The 18,824-nt window shown below is 40.0% G+C and overlaps 1 long non-coding RNA gene across 1 annotated transcript; it reads right to left on the bottom strand.

Annotated features, from left to right (window-relative positions):
- Positions 1–11,950: 11,950 nt before the first annotated feature.
- On the bottom strand, positions 11,951–17,347 carry LOC123328279. Its single transcript, XR_006543123.2, has 3 exons — positions 16,980–17,347; positions 12,103–12,155; positions 11,951–12,021 (listed from the first exon to the last, which is right to left on the bottom strand). It is a non-coding gene; the product is annotated as an uncharacterized LOC123328279 (long non-coding RNA).
- Positions 17,348–18,824: the final 1,477 nt, after the last annotated feature.

The raw sequence follows: 18,824 nt of genomic DNA, 5'->3' as shown, positions 1-18,824 counted from the left end.
AACATCCACTTAGATCGTTTTGACCCAGTCTGTCATATTTGTGGAATAGCACTTACTAGACTGCATCATGATGTCACTGTTCATTTACTCACAGAAGCGTGGGCTCTTCTAGGTCAAGGGCTCCAGCTTAGGCAGTTGAGTTTATTTGTCCTCAATCTGAACACACTCTTACTTAAGACTGAGTCATCTTTGATGTCTCTAAAGACTGGATGAGGTTTATCCCAAAGCTCTCATTATGTTACTATAGAGAAAGTTAACATGTTGTAGAAATAATAAAAAAATGTGAATATTATTTTCTTCTTATATATAACAGACCTTGATGATGAAAGATAATAAGTGACCAGAAAGTGAGTGCTGTTTAGAGGGTGAAAATGAACCAAGTGGCTTTATTTTGAAGCTGATGTTCATCGATACCAGGATAGGATTTTTGAGACCTATTTTTCAAAGATGACTTTAATAGATCATTTTAACTTCTAAGTCATGAGATTCTCAAAGGTGCAATATTGAAACTTTTTTTTACAACTTTAAAATAATGTTTATAATACCTGCGTGTTTATGGTCCTTATGAAGATGCAGCTACAAGAAAGATGACCCTTGATAGATAAAGGACAAAGTAAGGGGATCTAAACCGTTATATTCCCTAACACACACACGTCTTTCACTTCATTTTTTAAAACTGTTTCATTAAGTTCAATGAGGTATCAGAAAGACCTACTCGTGCTTTTATCTTATTTATGGTGCTTCATGGAAAAATCAAATTCTCTTTAGTTCTGAAACATCAGAATTACATTTTCAAGTAAAGGAAAGGATTTAAAGGGATATCACTACTTCTTCAAACAAATAATAATATACATAATTTTAAATTATTATTTATCAAAGTTACTATATTAAGCAGCCTTTTTCAACTCAAAATGTATCATGGGTCATTGAACATAATGATAATCATAATTTAATACATGTGAAGTAAGAGAATGGATAATGGCTAAAAGTGAAATTAAATCAACAGTTCTTTGAAATAAATGTGTAATTTAATTTAAAATAAATGTGTAATTACTGTATCATTAAAATAAATGTTATGTATTTGTAAAAATTGTGTATGTGTGCCCTATATACACACAAGAAGATAATGTTTAATAGGCATATAATTTTGGAGATTGCTTATAACAATTTTGATTCTGTCTTATCTCAAGGATCCACTTATTAGGTTAGTTGAATGTGAGATGCCTAAGAATGTAATACAAAGACATCATTTTGTTCACATGTGGGAATTTGTTGATTACATTTTACTAACCTTTGCCAAATGTGATTACAACACTACGTGGTTCCATTTCACTGAGTTTTGGGTTATGAAAAATTTTTCTGAAACGTATTGCCACTTTACACCAGCCACTGGGAAACAAGCCCAGGAATCTCAACGTACACCTGCGTGTATGCTGCATTTATATATATATATTGGAGAATAAAAACTTAAAGGGCAGTGTACAGCCACGGTGCCTTTGCCTGTGGTCCCCAAACTGGATAAGTCGCAAGGAGTAGGAGATTAGGGAGAAGGTAAAGAGTTACAATGAAGTACATGTGGAAAGTATCATCTCAGTTGTAAAGAAATAAGCACACTTTTAAATTATTCTCATTGTTCTTTAAGGTAAGAAATATATTCCTCAGCTTTATTTTATTCTCGAATTCATTTTCTCAATTAAAACAAAATTAGGCCTTGGAAATTTAAGTAATTAAAAGACAATAATAAAACCAAATAAGCAAAGAACAGAAAGTTTATGCTACATTTACCATAATAATTGAATCTTCTAGATGCTATGGAATAAATAAAAAAAAAATATGTTGTACAGAAGTCTCCATAATCTGTTCTGATCCCAGTGCTACATTCTTGCTAATATATGCCATATCCTGCATTTTGGCTGGACTGCACCAGACTGCAAGCAGTTATCAAAACCAGTATCCTTATTCCACCTTCACAACGGATGTGCCTGGAACTTTCCTGGTAACTTCCTACTCATATTTTCAACCCCAAATCAAATGACCCCATGGAATGAAACCCATCCAGGCTTTTGTGGGCATCAGTCCCTGCCCCTCAGCATACAGTAGCACATGCCCCCTCTATCGCTCCTGTGACATGTAAAAGTCAACATTATTCACCGTCCTCTTAGACTGCAAGACTGTAAATGTAAAGAAATGTTCTATTTACTTTTTAATAGACCTTTTGTTGTTGCTGTTGAGGGGCTAAGTTATGTCTGACTCTCTTCCGACCCCACGGATTGTGGCCTGCCAGGCCTCTCTGTCCATGGAATTTTCCAGGCAGGAGTACTGGAGTGAGTGGCCATTTCCTTCTTCAGGGGAATCTTCCCGACCAACTCAGGGATCAAACCTGCATCTCCTGTGTCTCCTGCATTGGCATTACCACTGAGCTACTTGGGAAGCAACAGACCCTTCAGAAGCCTCATTAAGCAACATGTTCAATACCAAATTTAACAATGTAACCATTTAAATTTTAAAAGTGTAGAAACTTTCTAACTCTTCTAGTCTAATACAAAGCCATATTTTTAAAAGGAAAGGTGTCTTTAAATCTACATACAAGTGGCATAATCAGATTATCATATTATGCTCTACAAGATCATTTTAATGTAGTGGAATTGATATTTATCTCTCTAATGTAAAGCGCTAGCTTCACTCAGCCTATAAAATCCCTGAGAATATAGTTCATACCATAGAACTCTGGGACTCAACAAACCAACTCCAGTAATCAACAAAAATAAACATCAATAAATGCTTGATTATGTCTATGTTAACAAATGGCAACTGGCATATATTCCCTAATTATTATGTAACATAAATAACTGTATGATTTTTTTTCTCTTTTTCGGATGCCTTAATGTTCTCTAGTTTAGTAAATTGTCACAGAGTACTTATTCCTTTTGTCTAAATTCCCTTCCTAGCATTTTGCTGAGAATATTTTACATACCTTTGAAGATTCAGCTTACCCCTTCCCAAGTAAACTCTCACACACCATTTCCATCCCTCCACCCCAAGCTAAGTTAAATACTTCCAACTCTATGTTTCCACCAAACTTAATAAACAATAATGCAAAATGTTCAGCTCACTGAATTATCACTGGTATCTCAAAATATGATACCTTTACTTGAAAAGGGCCACACAATCTTCATGTGTATATCCCCCCATTTTCTGATAGAACTCTCCACATAGTAATGTGAAAGTGAAAGTCACTCAGTCGTGTCCGGCTCTTTGCGACCCCATGGATTATATAGTTCATGGAATTCTCCAGGCCAGAATACTGGTGTGGGTAGCTTTTCCTGTCTGCAGGGGATCTTCCCAACCCAGGGATTGAACCCAGGTCTCCGGCATTGGAGGCGGATTCTTTACCAGCTGAGCCACCAGGGAAGCCCAAGAATACTGGAGTGGTTAGCCTTTCCCTTCTCCAGGGGATCTTCCCGACCCAGGGATTGAACCCAGGTCTCCTGCATTGGGGGCGGATTCTTTACCAGCTGAGCCACCAGGGAAGCCCATAGTGGATTCTCAATAAATATTTTGCACATAGTAGATTCCCGATAAAAGTGGATTTAATGAACTAATGAGTGAATGAATGGTGTTAAAGACAAGCACACACACCAAATCAGGGTGCTGTGGTCCTTTCTGTGGCATGAGTGTGCAAGCAGAAAACTGTGAGCAAGATCAAATGTATAAATGCTGCTTCTAAACCGTTTGATCACTGCATACTGCCTGACTCTTAAGCACAAGTTGAAGTCCACTGAACACTGTAGGAACTCAATAAATAATAAAAAAGGATGAAAAGGCTATTTTACTAAATTGACTACTTATTCTAAACCTTGATCTTTTTGAGAAAAACACACTCACATCAAAGTAAATATCACTGACATAATTAAAATTCAAAGATCAAAAATATATTCAGTTATTATACCATATGTTATTACGATACAAATACCCTTGCTTGCAGGATATGCTATAGAAACTGGGAAGAGAGCTCACATTTGCATACCAATGTGTAAGTCACCAAAAGGAACAGTTATAGAAAGGTATCTTTACCTACTATAAGAGGAAAAAGGGAAATTCTTTGAAGCCATATTGTTTGATTAGAAGTCAAGAAATAGTTGAATAAAAATGCAATGCAGTTTCCTCTCAAATACACATACTATAAAAAAGAAGTCTTTAAATGTGGCCCAATTGCTAGCTTATCTTTAATCAACTTGTAACACAGGTCATAACAGAAATTAAAATAAATTCTTTAGTATTGGCTTAAGTGTGAGGTCTCAAATACATGGTCAGCAAACTATGACTTACAGAAATACATATATCTGTTCTGTTAACATCACGCAGTTTTAAAGAGCCCTGAAATTAGTCAGACGACAATACAAGTAGTCAAGCCCCTACTGCCTTGTAATGTGTGGTTACGTCCACTCCTCCCTGACATAAATCTGAATTTGTGACCATTGACTTAAAACGCTACTTTTGTTTCTTTTTTTAAAAAACAGTGATCAAAGGACTTCACTGGTGGTCCAGTGGCTAAGACTTCATGCTCCCAGTACACGTGGCTCAGGTAGCATTCCTGGTCAGGGAAATGGATCCCTTAAGCCTCAACTAAAGAAATCGCATGCCGCAACTAAAGACCCCACATGCTGCTGTGACCATTGAAGATCCTGTGCACCACATACAAGACCTGGTGCAGCCAAACAAAAAAAACAAACAAACAAAAAACAAAAAACAACTGTGATCAAAGAAGAGACCTGTTTCATCTTTTCTGCTTCGTCTTCTTCCTCCACTAGACTCTTAAAGGTTGCAATTGTGCACAACAGTCCTGGAGGCTCTTTTCTTCTCACTTTATACTTTTTACATTTAAGTATCCTTTCAAAGCCAATGACCACAAATGGATTTCTCAGTCTAAGACCTCTCTTTAGATCTCAAAATTACATACCCTACTTCATTCTTATATCCCTTTTGAAAACCTTTTATGTATTTGGAACGTCAGTCATTTCAGTTCAGTTCAGTCACTCAGTTGTGTCCGACTCTTTGCCACCCCATGAATTGCAGCACGCCAGGCCCTACTATCACCAACTCCCAGAGTTTACCCAAACTTATGTCCATAGAGTTGGTGATGCCATCCAGCCATCTCATCCTCTGTCATCCCCTTCTCCTCCTGCCCCCAATGCCTCCCAGCATTGGGGTCATTTCCAATGAGTCAGCTCTTTGCGTGAGGTGGCCAAAGTATTGGAGTTTCAGCTTCAGCATCAGTCCTTCCAATGAACATCCAAGACTGATCTCCTTTAGGATGGACTGGTTGGATCTCCTTGCAGTCCAAGGGACTCTCAACAGTCTTCTCCAACACCACAGTTCAAAAGCATCAATTCTTCGGCGCTCAGCTTTCTTCACAGTCCAACTCTCACATCCATACATGACCACTGGAAAAACCATAGCCTAGACTAGATGGACCTTTGTTGACAAAGTAATGTCTCTGCTTTTTAATATGCTATCTAGGCTGGTCATACTTTCCAAGGAGTTATGTGTCTTTTAATTTCATGGCTGCAGTGACCATCTGCAGTGATTTCGGGGCCCCAAAAAATAAAGTCTGACACTGTTTCCCCATCTATTTCCTATCAAGTGATGGGACCAGATGCCATGATCTTAGTTTTCTGAATGTTGAGCTTTAAGCCAACTTTTTCACTCTCCTCTTTCATTTTCATCAAGGGGCTTTTGAATTCCTCTTCACTTTCTGCCATAAGGGTGGTGTCATCTGCATATCTGAGGTTATTAATGTTTCTCCTGGCAATCTTGATTCCAGCTTGTGCTTCTTCCAGCCCAGCGTTTCTCATGAGGTACTCTGAATAGAAGTTAAATAAGCACGGTGACAATATACAGCCTTGACGTACTCCTTTTCCTATTTGGAACCAGTCTGTTGTTCCATCTCCAGTTCTAACTGTTGCTTCCTGACCTGCATACAGATTTCTCAAGAGGAAGGTCAGGTGGTCTGGTATTCCCATCTCTTTCAGAATTTTCCACAGTTTATTGTGATCCACACAGTCAAAGGCTTTGGCATAGTCAATAAAGCAGAAATAGATGTTTTTCTGGAACTCTCTTGCTTTTTCCATAATCCAGCAGATGTTGGCAATTTGATCTCTGGTTCGTCTACCTTTGCTAAAACCAGCTTGAACATCTGGAAGTTCACCATTCACGTATTGCTGAAGCCTGGTTTGGAGAATTTGAGCATTACTTTACTAGCATGTGAGATGAGTGCAATTGTGTGGTAGTTTGAGCATTCTTTGGCATTGCCTTTCTTTGGGATTGGAATGAAAACTGACTTTTTCCAGTCCTGGGGCTACTGCTGAGTTTTCCAAATTTGCTGGCATATTGAGAGCATATTACAGAGAGTAAAACACTTTACACAAAGTCTAATAATTCAAATATGAATCTCAAATTTGAAAAAATACATATGTGTGTGTGCATGTGTGTGTGTGTGTGTGTGCTTATCTTCACAAAAGTGCCACATTAGTGTCTAGACTTAGCCAAGCTGGAATGTGAAATTAACCATAGCAGTCTCCATCCCTACCACCATTCTAGGCAATTGGTAAACCAACCAACTAGCTACTTTACTTTCAATCTCCTGGCCTGTAGGCCAACTTCCACACTGCTGTCAGAATTATCCTTTTTAAAATACAGATTGAGTCACATCACTCTTTCCTATTTTATATATCAAAGTGGTTTTCAGCCAAGTTACAAAGATGTGAAGCCATTACAGGCGCTCCTAGTCTGGTCCAGACAACCTTATCAGCACTTACTCCATTTTCTCCCTTGGAATCCAAACTCTTAACTCTATTAACCCTCTCTCAGATCTTAGAATGCTTCATACTTCCTTCCTTCCTTCATATACACCTCTTTTTCTTAGAATGTTCCTCCCTCAACACTTCAGCTGATGAATTCTTTGTCCTCCAGGAGTTGTTCAAATGTGACTTCTCCAGCCAAACGGCTATCCTTTATATCTTTCAATGTAGCATGCATGTCTCTTGCCAGCATTATCACAGCCTTTCAGAATTATATCCTTCACTAATGGAATTGCTTGAGGTCCATCACCACACAAACAGGCCTCTGTGTGCCAACACCTTCCCCCCACTGCTACAACATAGTCAATTCTGTGTGGGGAAAAAAAAAAAGGATTTTCTCTATTTGGTTCATTCTGATACACTTATCTGGCACCATATCCTGCATGTAACAAACACTCAAAAACGGCCATTGAATGAATCAGCAGGTAACTAAGAGAATGAATGAATAGATATCATTGTCTTATGTGGTTAAAATCCTAAGGCAAAAATAAATGTTTTATAGGAAGCTAGTTATCCTTTTTACATAGGAAATTCTGGAAAATATTATAGTAACCATTTCTTTCCATAATGTACTACATTTGCATCTATATGTTCCAGCTGTATCATACCCTCCTTTTACCAGATAAGAAACTGATGTGAAAAGACTGTCTGCTGTCCAAGCCAATAGAAGAAATTCAAATACAAAACAACAAAATCACTGAACACAATTTTAACAGTCAAAAAACAACACAGAAAGCAACCTGAAAATGGTTAATATTTATTTTAAATAATAAAACTCTAGCTAAGATATGGCCAAGTATGTCAGTAGAATATAACTGAATTCTGGAGGGTGAAAGTCCTGAGCAGTGTATTTCTGCATGCCCTATCCTTCAGATAGCCTTAGGCTCACCAATGTGTGGCCATGTTCAAATAAAGCCTATTATGTGGCATAGAAATAGGAAGGAAACACTTCTCATTTCTATTTTAATATAAGCTTTAACAACTTAAGTAAAACTTAAAAGCACATCAATACATATTTTCCCTTGTTCATCCTGAAGTTACATATTAAGCAAAAAGATTCTTTACATATGTTTTCTCCACACTTCTTTGCTCATGTCAATCAGGTTATATAGACTTTGACAAATTTTTCCCTCAATTCTAAACAGAATGGGTTCAAAGTTTACGGATAAATTTTATCAGGGCTCAGATTCCACTCAGGGAGACAAAAATAGGCTTTTTGACTTAGTTTGGAGCAATTACTTTCCAATGTTTATCTCAATCCATCTCTAACAGTTTAGTTAAAAGTACAGGTTTAAAATGTATAGTATATTTTATTACATCTCAAGATTGGAAGGAGCAACAGTCTCAACAACAAACACAGATATTTCCAAACTAGGAATCATTCGCTCTTTTTTGTGTTTACAAATGTTTTGTTGGCTAATGTTGAACTTCTTATTGTAAACATTCCTGAATAATGCAGTGGCAAGATCTTACTTGAGCTGTTTATCTCTGTTAAACTTCGTGTTTTTCTCCTCGTCCATTACAACCAAAAGTCAACTTTTTCATACTCCCTTGCCTCAGAGCTATAAGGAAAATAGCAGAAACTACTTATAGACATTTTTTTTTCCTTTGTAAATACCTGGTTTCACTGAAAAGAGTAATCACTGTCTCAGGAGAAGAGGTAACAAGAGAAAATCCTTTTGGAAACTGGAGACAAAGAGAGCAATTCCCTCCTGGTGTAGGAAGAGTATAAGGTGCCCAGTGGCCTGAACTGTATTTTCCAAAGTCATGAGACCTCTGGTTGCAGGGAGCCTCAAACTCTGGTTGAGACTCCAAGGTCTCAGAGAAATTCTTTCTGGTGCCCACAGGGAGACTAAACCCAGTCATGTAGCCTGGCTAACATATCACCAAGAATGGCACAGAAATTTCAAAACTCAAACTCAAAAACATAGAGAAAACATGAGCTGACATACTCCCACTACAGATGTTATATTGTGAAGTTGAAGACAGCGGTTTTAATTAATAGATGGTGGTTTAAAATCTTAAAGGACACAATGCTACAGATCTTGGCTGTGAAGTGAAGTGAAAGTCACTCAGTCCTGTCCAACTCTTTGAGACCCCATGGACTATACAGTCCATGGAATTCTCCAGGCTGGAATACTAGAGTGGGTAGCCTTTCCCTTTTCCAGGAGATCTTCCCAACCCAGGGATTGAACCCAGGTCTCCTGCATTGGAGGAGGATTCTTTACCAGCTGAGCCACAAGGGAAGGTGAATAAAACTGGAATGGGTTGCCATCCCTTCTCCAGGGGATCTTCCTGACCCAAGAATCGAACTGGGGTCTCCTGCACTGCAGGTGGATTCTTTACCAACTGGGCTATCAGGGAAGCCCCACAGATCTTGGCTGTCTAACCACAATGACATTAAAACCCAGACTGTACCTAAATAATCCTATATTGGGCTTCCTTCATAGCTCAGTCGGTAAAGAATTTGCCTGCAATGCAGAAGACCTGTGTTTGACTCCTGGGTCAGGGAAGATCCCCTGGAGAAGGAAATGGCAAAACGCTCCAGGATTCTCACCTGGAGAATCTCATGGACAGAGGAGCCTGGCAGGCTACAGTCCATGGGATCACAAGAGTCGGATACAACTTATTGACTAAAGCATGAAACCATGAAACATCCTATATTGGAATAGAAAGTTTGTATATATATGTTTATATATATGTGTTATATATATGTAATTAGAGAGTTTGTATATATGTTGTATATATCCTGACCAGATTAGAGATTAGGCATCTACAGAATAACCAATCTAGAGAATTTATTTTTACTGCTTCTATTGATCAAAATAAATGAAATCACCTGACCTTGAATCCATGTGACCCACAGACAGAAGACATTACAAAATTAAATTTACTCATGAACATGACAAATAGGTCAAATGTGACCCAAATATGATCTGCATGTCTATTTTTTCTGTGTTTTGGTCAGGGAAAATGATAAATCTTAAATTAATTATACTAAGTGAAATAGCCCTTAAGTCCCTGAACACTTTTCTTTAAGGTATATATATTCTAGATGTATTTTATTTGGACAGATCTTTTTTTTTTTTTTTTGGCAAGTTCATGGTAAGCACTCAATAAATACACACTGAAAAAATGAATTAATAATATTGGTAATAAATGGTCATCGTAAAATATCCAAATGCTTTGGAAATAGAGAAATCATGAAAACATTTCTTCATTCCTCTTATAGGAAAGTGCTACTGAGTTAATGTTCATCTTTCCAGTCCTTTCCAAACTTCCATATAAACATACAGATGTTCATGTAAACATATCTAAATGAGTCCACACTACAGATTTTCTATAACTTGTTGAATTGTATCCCCCACAAGATAAATTGAAATCCTAAATTCCAGTACATATGAATGTCACCTTACAAAGAAATAGGGTCTTTGCAGATGTAATCAAGTTAAAATGAGGTCATCAGGGTGGGCATTAATCCAATGCTGCTGCTGTTGCTGCTGCTAAGTCGCTTCAGTCGTGTCCAACTCTGTGTGACCCCATAGATGGCAGCCCACCAGGCTCCCCCATCCCTGGGATTCTCCAGGCAAGAACATCGGAGTGGGTTTCCATTTCCTTCTCCAAATCCAGTACTAGTGATAAAGAAACAGAGCTACAGAGACACACAAAGAGAATGCCAGGTGATTAAAGAGGCAGAGACTGGAGTGATGCCTACAAGACAAAGATTGCTGGTGCTATCTAAGCAGGCGGAGGCAAGGAAGAATTCCCCTAAAGGTGGTGAGGGAGCATGGTCCTGACTACATATTGATTTTGGAGACTTCAGAACTGTGAGCAAATAAAATACCTGTTCTTTTAAGCCACCTCATTGTGTAGATTTGTTATGGTAATCCTGGAAAGCTAATGTCCTTGCTTTTTCACTAATAGAAAGTTTTAGACATCATTTCTAGTTTCCATAATAGTGTATATAGTTATTCTCTATTTATTGTGCAATTAGACTTACTGTAATGCATTTTAACACAGTCTTTTGCTCAAAGTTAGTGACTGGCAAGCACTTCTTAAGGTTTCTTTGGGACATGCTTTGTTCATGGTGAAAGTACTTGAATATAAAATGCTGCAAACATAAATCAAAATTCCCAAGACACATACAGGTACAGAGATACATAAAGAGAATGCCAAAGATATACAAAATGTCCTCCTAAACACTTATTTCAATAATGCTGTGAACTTATAGTACTTGGATTTCTTTTCACCCTGAAATTTAAAATACTGCATTAGATCAGCCTATCACTAGGAAGTTATTTATGGATAGACATAATTCTTTCCCTTTCACTTTGCCTCCCCCTCTTTCCTTCTTTCATTCCTTATATTATTTTTTCATTAAAGTGTAATATACAGGTCATAAGGGTACCACTGAAAGAATTTCTATGAACAAACACAGCCATATAATAAGAACATAGATCAAGAAAGGGTATCTTATCAGCACTCCAGGAACCACTGTCTTGCTTCTCCTTAGTTACTGCCCCCATCAGTCCCAATTTGGGATTTTATCTGTTGTTAATCAAAAATTGGAGAAGGAAATGGCAACCCACTCCAGTATTCTGGAAAATCCCATGGACAGAGGAAGCTGGTGGGCTTGCAACATGGGGTCGCAAAAGTAGGAGAGGATTAGCAATTAAACCATCAACCAGCCAAAAATTTCATGGTAATTAAGTCTCACCATAACCTCAGTATATCTAAGTGTTCCAGCTTCTAATCCACCAACCCTACTGGGTCCTGCTTAATTTTCCAACTCATTTTCTGTCCTTTGTCACCTCCTAGTCTTCACTCCAGCCACACAGAATCACCACAACCTCAGGAACCCATCTTGCCCATCATTCTCATGAATCACCATCACTCTTGTTATTCTTTTCATCTTAAAACACCTTTTTGATGCTCAGCTTACCTCCATCCCATTCTGTCTTTTCTGTGTCACCAGATGGTACAGATCTTTAAGCATCGCCTCCCCCCTACCTCTTTCTGTTCCTTCCCCATGATTTTGTCAGGGTCCCCTTCTAAGTTCTTGAGCCTACCTTATCAGTGTTGTAACACTCAACACACTGGAAGAAAATTGCCTGGTTCCTTCTGCAGACAGTGAACACTCTCCAAGGACTATCAGAATAACCTGTTGATAGAACACAGCCAAGGTTAACTGGCACATTGCAGTAGGGGAGAACACCAAATTTACTTACTGTGCTTTACTTACCTGTGTTTCAGAATGTTGGGGGTCCGGAGCAGATATGTATTTCATTTTGGAATCTGTGCGCAAGTAGTTAAAGGGGAAATGGATCAGGACTGGAGAGAGTTTGGGATATAATCCTTTAAGATTGGTGGACCCAGAGACAGGAGGACCTACTCTCGAGTCTTAAAAAGGAGATTCTTGTTTAGTAAGTGCTCTTTTTGCCCAGATGAGCAACCCGCAATCCTGAGATTGCTTGCTTATCGCTCAAAAGAGTTATCTCCATCAAACAAAGGGTTTCAGGACTTTCTTGAAGCAAAAAGTAAAGTCTTATTTTGCTCTGCTTCCTTGGTGGCTCAGCTGATAAAGGATCTGCTTGCAATGTGGAAGGCCTGGGTTCAATCCCTGGGTCGGGAACATAACCTGAAGACAGGAAAGGCTACCCACTCCAGGATTCTAGACTGGAGAATTCCACAGGCTGTATAGTCCATGGGGTTGCCAAGAGTCAGACATGACTGAGTAATTTTCATTTTGCTTCACTTTCTTCAACAGCAAGGCGGTTGGGGGGACTTTTCTGGTGGTCCAGCAGTTAAGAATCCACCTGCCAATGCAGGAGACTTGGTTCGGTCCCTGGGTTAGGAAGATCTGCTGGAGAAGGGAAAGTACCCAGTGCAGTATTCTGGCTTGGAGAATTCCATGGACTGTATAGTCCCTTGGATCACAAAGAGTCGGACGCAACTGAGGACTCTCACTTTTACTAGCATTTATCTAACAATCCTGATCCTGCCCACGCGGCTAGTCAGGTGCCCTGGTGGTGCCGTCCCTCCAGGAACCGTGCGGCCCCTCCCACGCTGTGGTCACAAAGGCGGATGTTGTCTCCTCAGCGCCTCGGGAGCAGTACCTGCAGCGCTGTGGGTTCTCTGCTTTTCCCTCTGGTTCTGAATTCTGCATTGTGTCTATTTTCTGGCGAGGTTTCCTACACCCTCCTTTTCCCATGAAATGGCAACCCACTCCGGTACTCTTGCCTGGAAAATCCCATGGACAGAGGAGCCTGGTAGGCTGCAGTCCATGGGGTCACAAAGAGTCGGACACGACTGAGCAACTTCGCTTTCACTTTTCACTTTCATGCATTGGAGAGGGAAATGGCAACCCACTCCAGAGTTCTTGCCTGGAGAATCCTAGGGACGGGGGAGCCTTGTGGGCTACCGTCTATGGGGTCACACAGAGTCGGACATGACTGAAGCAGCAGCATTTTCTCTTCCCATCGCTGCGTGCGGTTTGCGGTAGCAGGAACCGATGGATGCACTTTGACTTGACTCTAAGCAGATAACGTGTTGTTATCTCAGTGTCTTTCAACCGAGTGACTGGAAAGCCTGGGCACCACACCACAGCACTTCATGCCCTGAACTGTTGTTATCAGTCCGGTTGTTGTTGTTAATCACTTAGTCGTGTCAGACTCTTTGAGATGCCATGGACTGTAACCCACCAGGCTCTTCTGTCCATGGGATTCTCCAAGCAAGAATCCTGGAGTGGGTTGTCATGTCCTCCTCCAGGAGATCTTTCCGACCCAGGGATCAAACCCAGGTCTCCCCCTCCATTGATACCTTCCTCTGAATTCCAGTATTACTTTATATCTCCACTAGTCAGTTGTCATCTGTTTTCTAACAACTTGTGTTCACGTTCTACCTTGTCGGCGGTGGTGGTGGTGTAGTCACTCAATTGTGTCTGACTCTGTGGCCCCATGGACTGTAGCCCAGCCGGCTCCTCTGTCCATGGAATTCTCCAGGCAAGAATACTGGAGTGGGTTGTCATGCCCTCCTCCAGGGGATCTTCCCAACCCAGGGATTGAACCCTGTTCTACGGCAATGCAAGTGGATTCTTTACCGTCTGAGCCACCAGGGAGGACTAGAGGAGGGGGCTAAAGGTTTGATTAGAATGGGGTGGACAGGCCGGAGGAGGGAACTAATTGGGCTGAACTTGGGATTGAAGAGGAGTCGCAAGATGCTGCACGAGACTTAATGAGTTAGCTCTTTTGATCCCAATAAATGCAGATCCAGAAACTTTTATTAGACTGTTTTACAGAGGTGGCCTCTGCAGGTAACACACAAGTGGCAGGGCCCAGGTTTCAGCCAGCTTCCAGGCTCCTCCCTGCTTTTTCCCTCTTTCTTTTCCCCTTACTCCCTCCCTGGCTTCCTTCTCTCTTTCCTTCCTTTCTTTCTCTCCCTCTCTCTTTTTTCCTTCTTTCCTTCCTTTCTTTTCTCTTAAGATTAAAATAGCTAAATTGTTAGCCTCTTTATTGATTTCAGCTCATATATTTGGCTTGAAAAAACATGCAATGCATAGTTTAATTGAAGAACTAATTATTTTCTTCCAAAGACAAAAGTAGAACAGGAAACTAAAATATTCTTCTAGTCTCTAAATGCTCATTAGAGAGTCAACTTCCATGGTGCCTGGCACAGGACAGTCTGAAGAGTTGGCCCCACAGAATAGATTCATGTAAGCAAAACCAAAAATATGCTATGTGTCTCTCTTATAAGACCCTTACAAGACCCTGAAGTCACATAACTAACAAGTCCTTGTTCAGTTGTTAAGTCATGTCCGACTCTTTGCTGCCCTATGGACTGTAGCTCCCTAGGCCCCTCTGTCCTATGGGATTTTCCAAGCAAAAATACTGGAGAGGGCTGTCATATCTTTCTCCAAGGGATCTTCCTGACCCAGGGATGGAACCTGGGTCTCCTGCATTGCAGGCAGATTCTTAGTGGTAACACTGAGCCACCAGGGAAGCCCACCTAATTATCACACTTATTTTTAAATCATCTGCGTGCTTCTCCTTAGAATCATATCCAGAAAATCTAGAAATAGCTCCAAATTAGAAGGTGGCCCAAGTGCTAACGCTGCCTATGGCTCTTGCTACAAAATAGTTTCAGTCTAATTTGAAAGTCTGTAAAGAATGACAGAAATTAACAGATTCTGCATGATTTGAAGCTAACTTCCCAGAAGGACCTGGAGAGCCAAGAAGTCCACATGCTTGCTTGGTGGCATGTCTCAAGGAGGCAAAGACAAGAATGTTCTGGATATTCTGCCACACTGACGTAGAACAGAGAATGAAGAGGAAGGTGAAGGCGTCCAGAGTCAAGCTATGTTGAGGCAGGTGTCTTAGGCACCCTTCCTCTCACTTTCAAACTCATGGCCTTGAGAGCAGGCACTCTATGTAGTCCTCCATGACAGGTTTACACTCACTGCTCACAGGAGTAACTACCTAGAGATTGGCATACTGAGTGAAGTAAGTCAGAGAAAGAGAAATAAGGTATGGTACACCTTATGTGCGGAATCTAAAAAGAAGTGATACAAAAGAACTTATGAAACAAATGGACACACAGGCTTACAGAAGGAACATATGCTTGTCAGGGGGAAGGGCTAGTTAGGGAGTTTGGGATCCACATGTACACACTGCTATATATAAAATGGGTAACCCAGCTTCTGTGGTGTCTTAGTGGTAAAGACTCCTCCTGCCAACGCAGGAGCCACAGGTTCGATCTCTGGTCTGGGAAGATCCCACACGCTACAGAGCAGCTAAGCCCGTGTGCCACAACTATCGAACCTGTGCTCTAGAACCTGGGAACGGAAGCAAGAGAAGCCACCACAAGGAAAGGCCCACATACCACAACGAGAGTAGCCCCCACTCATCACAATGAAAGAAAAGCCTGTGCAGCAACAGACACCCAGCACAGCCAAAAGTAAATAAATAAATAAAGTTAAATAAATAAAATAATATAAATTATACATTATACAATTATATACTATTAATTTTATTATATAAAATTATATAAAAAATAAAATTAAAATGGATAACCAACAAGAACTGACTATGTAGCACAGGGAGCTCTGTTCAATGTTATGTGGCAGTCTGGTTGGGAGAGGAGTTTGGGGGAGGATGAATACATGTGTATGTATGGCTGAGCACTCTGCTGTGCATCTGAAACTACCACAGCATTGTTATCCAAGTATACTCCAATATGAAATAAAAAAGCTAAAAAAAATACAAGTATTAACACTCGAAGGAAGCAGGGTGTGAAGTGAATAGAGGCTCCAATGAGCTACAAATTAACCTGAAAACCTTTACTGAGAAGCACTATCAGGATCTACCCCCTCCCTCAGAAGTGTTGAGCTCAGGGAAATGGGGTTAATGGTGAAAATTGAGAAAACCAAGATTAAAGCTGAGAATAAGAGCCATTGCTGTGGAGACAGTAGGTTGAAGGGAGCTGCCTAGATGTCAGAGGTCAAGAGCAAGCATGAGCCGCAGATAAGCCAACACCAGCAAGGAAGGATGTAGCAGCTGAGGGTCACCACCTCCCAGAACATACCAAAGTCACGCACATTTTCAAAGGTCCAAACACAGCCACCGCTCTGTGGAGAAGGGTGGACCTGGAATCCAGAGCATACTGATCTCAATGGACAGCTTCTTTGACTTTTTCTGTTGCAGACAGTGCTCAAGCTTTAATGCATTCTTGGGGCTTTGCCCTAGAAATTCACATGGTGACAGGACCACATTTGACAACCGCTAAGGACGTCAGCTTTCCCCATAAGGAAGAATTCCCCTTCTGTTCTAAATCCTTCATGATCAAAACTTTTAAAACCCCAGCAGGCTACATTTCAAGTAATGAAGATTTTTGAGACCCTTAACTGGGATACGGAGACTCCAGAGAGAATGATTAATTTTAGGATTTGAATCATGCAGAGGAGAAATGGTTTCAAGAGCCAAAGTTCTTATTTCAAGAAACTACATATATTTGTTACTTCCCACAACAAATATGAGCACCAAAATTTGAGCAGTGAGTAATACAGTAGAAATGGGCACGGATGTAGAACAGTTTTCTATAGTTTTATTAAACATGCATACTAACCTGGATTAAAATTACAGAGCTATCAGTCCTCTTGTTTCAAAGAGTGTGTTGAATGCCAGCTGGGTTCAGAGAAAAAGATTACCTATTTTCCTCTCTGCTGAGCTCTAATGTTGCATTGCTTGCCAGGTGCAAGAGGGCCTTGATATGTCCCTGAGGAATGAAGAACAGGCCACAGATGGAAGTTAGACACCCAACCTGGGTCCCAGGATGGCTCAGAGTCAACTCAAATTGTCCCCAACACTGGAATCCAATGTTCTGCAAGTTATGGTTGTCAGTGCTCACAGCTCAGCACCTTTCTTACCTCCAGTTGGGTATAACAGAAGCAAATTAAAAAACACAATACACAAAAGCCACAAAGGCCACACGGAAGTCAGTCCACCTCATGCAGCAGAAGAGATGAAGCCAGATACTTGATGTGATTAGATAACTGTCTCAGGTAAAGAGATTTGTTTAAGCTGTTATGTCAATTACCTGACTATGTAGAAATGATTCTGTGCCAAGGAGCTCAGCCAGTGTTAACAAGACATTAATCTATTAATTCAGACTAAACATTAAGAAGACTGAGTTTGACTCTAAGACCTGATATTTTGATTTGTGCAATGAGGCAGGAGTTCTGTTGTAATTTCTTCAATAATGCTAAATTTGACTATATTGACTAAAGGGACTAACATTTCTAATCCAATAAGTCAGTTGTATAACTAAGATTTTAAAGTTTTCTTTTTTTTTTAATTTTTAAAAACCTACATAACAGCAAAATTTGAACTTCTACAATAGCAGATGTGTCATTTTCAATCCCTTATTTATGAAACTGACCTACATACACAAAATATTAGACAATTTCTCCATAAAAATGGTTCAGGCTCTATTTTGCCTGAATAAAAAGTTTAAAACTGTGTCTCAAAATTTCTCAGATATTTGGAATATCACTGCTCTCTCAATTTTGGATTTTTAAGGATATAAAAGTAATCAAAGTATTCTTCTATTAATACCTCATAATGTCAATATATTTTGTATTATGTGAGTGTTCTATAATGTCAAGAATTTTTCAAAGCTTCAGCTAAGTAAATTAACCCTATGGGGGAATTTTTATTTTTTTAATTCTCCAATTTAGAAGGACGATTTGGGGAAAGAGAGTATTCCTGCCTAATCACACTGTAATTAAAAATTACTTTCTAGAATAACTGATCCTTTTGATGCTTTTACGTTTATCTCTTTCTTCCCAGTAGAAGAAGTAATAGTAGAAGTAGTATACCCATGAGGTGGAAAGTAGACTTTGAAAGTCATCAGGTTTAATGAATCTACAGTACAAATGTAAATGCGACTCCAAATTCTCCTTAAATTAAGAGAAACTTTGACCTAAACTAAATCTCTGCCCCCACCCACCCACCCCCACCACTCCCGCCCTAATCAAAATATAGTCGTGGGGGCTTTTTTGGTGGCTCAGTTGTAAAGAATCTGACTGCCAATGCAGGAAACACAGATTCAATCCCTGATCTGGAAAGATTTCACGTCCTCAGCGGCAACTAAGCCTGTGCACCACGACTACTGAGCCTGCGCTCTGGAACCCTGGGAGCTGGAACTGCGGAAGCCCGAGTGCCCTGAGGCCTGTGCTCCACAGTAGGAGAAACCGCTGAAAAAGATACCTGTGCACTGCGACTGGAGAGGAGCCCCTTCTCGCCACAAATAAAGAAGAGCTTGCAGGCAGCAACGAAGACCCAGCAAAGCCAAAAATAAAATATATAAACATTAAAACAATTTTTAAATACAGTTTGTATCAGTTGGTGGAGCCATGATAAAAACAAATTTCAGAAGCGTAATTGAAAATGCCAAGTAAACAGGTAATTG

Source organism: Bubalus bubalis, chromosome 11 (assembly GCF_019923935.1).
Source record: "Bubalus bubalis isolate 160015118507 breed Murrah chromosome 11, NDDB_SH_1, whole genome shotgun sequence".
Lineage (NCBI taxonomy): Eukaryota > Metazoa > Chordata > Mammalia > Artiodactyla > Bovidae > Bubalus > Bubalus bubalis.
This window is presented reverse-complemented; position numbering and strand designations above follow the sequence as displayed.